Below are 2,573 nucleotides of genomic sequence, written 5' to 3'. Positions count from 1 at the left end.
TCGGGGAGACTTTCAGCAGAGCCAGGAGCTCCATAGATTGCATGGTACTGAAGGAGGTATCCAGCCCAGCTCTGAGAGAGAGAGCCTGGGTCCTTCTCTGAGGACAGGAACTTCCAGAGATCAAGAGAACACTCACGCAGCTGAGCTGACCAGAACCCAGTCTGCTGTTTCCAGTCCAGCCAGCTTAGCTATTTGCCAGCTTTGTGAATACTTCCCCTTTCTCAGCCTCATATATACCATCTGCAAAGTGGGATAAGGAATCGTGAGACACTTTCCGACTCTAGCAGTGGAGGAATCTGGGATCGCTGGTGTCCTTTTGTGTGGTCCAAGACCCCAGCCCTCCAGAGTCTGGTTTCCAGGCCCACTGGAACTGACAAGATCTTTTTGCTCATTGGTAGAAGCCTGTGCAGGACATGAGCCAGGTGAATGATGTTGGGCCCTGTGAGCACTCTGCAGCTGCCCAAAGAGGTGATGAGGCACACCCAAGGGCACACAGCTGGTAAGTAATCGAGCCAAGACTTGTGCCAAATATATTTATAGCCTGCTACAGATTTAGACCCCTGTGCCATGCTGCCTCTCCTGCCAGAGCCTACAAGCCCTGGACTCAGGACTCAGGGAAGGTGTGGCAGGGGGAGAAGAAGGAGAATCTCTCCAGAGGACACTTAAAAAAGTAGAGTCACAGAGGGGACTCTGGGCAGAGAGAAACAGATGTTGGAGTAGAAAGATCATTTGCCCTGCTCTCCTCCTGATATGTGCTGAGTCAAAGAACAGGGTGCCTTTGAGCTGACAGATGAGCAGCTGCCCAAAACAGACCCCTTCTCCTTCCCCACACTCTCTGGAGAGCCTCCAAGCCCTGCCTCTGAGCCCTGGGGAGCAGAGTGCTACTTACCCCTTAGGAAACCCAAAGAGACTTCCCAAAGACTACCTACACTTCAGGAAACCCAGAAATCCATCAAGGACCTCTGAACCCAGAGACCCCCAAAAAGCTAAAGGCTTAAAGAGACCCCACAGAGGGGTCTTCAAACCAGTAAAATCCCAGAAAGGGTCTGGGATCCAGAGAGATCCCTAACACACACAGGCATGGAGGTCCTTATTCCCCAGCTGCATGCCTCCACTTTTCCCTTCTGCTTATCCCCAGCTTCTCTTTCTTGTCCCATCATCTCATGCCCAGAGTCTCTATGCTTCACCCCCTCTATCTTCCCCACTTTTGCCCACTTCACCCAGCCTTCCTTTTCTCCTATCTAGGAAGACATCCTGGCCCGACAAGCTGCCCAAGTTTGGTGGTGACCAGACTCTACTGGGGGAAAATGGGTTGGAGTCCCCTGAAAAGGTGAGTAGATTGCAAGAGAGGAAGGGAGAAGGGAGTGACTGTGTATGCCTCCATTTTCTCATTTGCAAAATGGGGATAATATGCATACATACTGCATAGGATTGTTGTGAGAAGCATGGGGGTTAATAGTGCTAGCTTCCCCGAGCCTACCTCATGTTGGAGATTAAATCATGTCGCCCACAAAAGACATGTTCAAATCTTAATCCAGTTTCTTGTGGGTGTGAACCCATTTGTAAATAGGACCTCCTGAAGATGTTATTTATTAGTTAAGTTTGGCCAAACTGAATCAGGGTGGGTCTTAAATCATAGGACTGGAGGCCTTCTAAAGAGGAAATTGCGGACACAATCAGAGAAAGCCACAGGAAGAAGCCAAAAGTCAGAAGAAACCAGAGAGGAGAGAGAGATCACCATGTAACTAAGATCTGCCATCTTCAGAAGGTACCAACTCTGGGAGAAAGCATGGCCTTGTCATTATATCACTTTTGGATTTCTAGCCTTCAATACTATGAGACAACAAATTCTTGTTTAAGCCAATCCATTGTGTTGTTTTGGCATAGCAGCTCTGGCAAACTGAGAGACCTCATTTAATAAATAAGTAGGAAAAAATATAGTAGGATACCACTACATTCACAGCAGATTAGTAAACATTTTAAATATTGACAATACCAAGGGTTGGCAAGGATGTGGGTAAGGTGATTCTTATATAATGCTAATTGTTGCTGACAGAGCGGCGCAGGAATGAGACACAGACACAAAGTTAAGAATTAAGGGAGAAAGTTAAAAAAAAAAAAAAAAAAAAAAAAAAAAAAAAGGAAAAAAAAAAAGATGTAGTGCTCCCTTGAGGAGCCTGTGGAGAATGCAGGGGTATTCGCCTACCCCACCTCCATGGTTGCTAACATGACCACAGACATAGGGGACTGGTGGTTTGATGGGTTGAGCCCTCTACCACAGGTTTTACCCTTGGGAAGACGGTTGCTGCAAAGGAGAGGCTAGGCCTCCCTATGGTTGTGCCTAAGAGCCTCCTCCCGAATGCCTCTTTGTTGCTCAGATGTGGCCCTGTCTCTCTAGCTAAGCCAACTTGAAAGGTGAAATCGCTGCCCTCCCCCCTACGTGGGATCAGACACCCAGGGGAGTGAATCTCCCTGGCAACGTGGAATATGACTCCCGGGGAGGAATGTAGACCTGGCATCGTGGGACGGAGAACATCTTCTTGACCAAAAGGGGGATGTGAAAGGAAATGAAA

At 48.1% G+C, this 2,573-nt stretch overlaps 1 long non-coding RNA gene across 1 annotated transcript; it reads left to right on the top strand.

Moving 5' to 3' along the window:
• The first annotated feature begins 265 nt into the window (after positions 1-265).
• LOC119514960 lies at positions 266-1,995 on the top strand. The gene is made up of 3 exons (XR_005212895.1): positions 266-499; positions 1,246-1,330; positions 1,640-1,995. It is a non-coding gene; the product is annotated as an uncharacterized LOC119514960 (long non-coding RNA).
• The last annotated feature ends 578 nt before the right edge of the window (positions 1,996-2,573 follow it).

The sequence above is a fragment of the Choloepus didactylus genome, chromosome 18, assembly GCF_015220235.1.
Source record: "Choloepus didactylus isolate mChoDid1 chromosome 18, mChoDid1.pri, whole genome shotgun sequence".
Lineage (NCBI taxonomy): Eukaryota > Metazoa > Chordata > Mammalia > Pilosa > Megalonychidae > Choloepus > Choloepus didactylus.
The sequence above is the reverse complement of the archived record's forward strand: the minus strand, read 5'-3'. Positions and strand labels throughout refer to the sequence as shown.